Source organism: Trachymyrmex septentrionalis, unplaced genomic scaffold (assembly GCF_001594115.1).
Source record: "Trachymyrmex septentrionalis isolate Tsep2-gDNA-1 unplaced genomic scaffold, Tsep1.0 scaffold52, whole genome shotgun sequence".
Classification (NCBI taxonomy): domain Eukaryota; kingdom Metazoa; phylum Arthropoda; class Insecta; order Hymenoptera; family Formicidae; genus Trachymyrmex; species Trachymyrmex septentrionalis.
In genome coordinates this window covers 1,306,337-1,306,548 of record NW_017305694.1, presented here as the reverse complement: position 1 = coordinate 1,306,548, position 212 = coordinate 1,306,337, and positions in this window count along the sequence as shown.

The following is a 212-nucleotide window of genomic DNA, read 5'->3' as shown; positions in this document are numbered from 1 at the left end:
TATTATAATTAACAATGATAATTCATCATAATAATCAAAATAATCTCGAAATATTCAACAAACCTTATCAATAGGCAACAGTCTCCGATAGACCGATAACCAATGTTGTCGACGAGATGCCTTTTAATTATCAATAATAAAATAATATTCGATAAAACGATGGAAGCTCCCGTTAATTGAAAAATTTGCGAGTCTCGTGTGAATCCTCACAC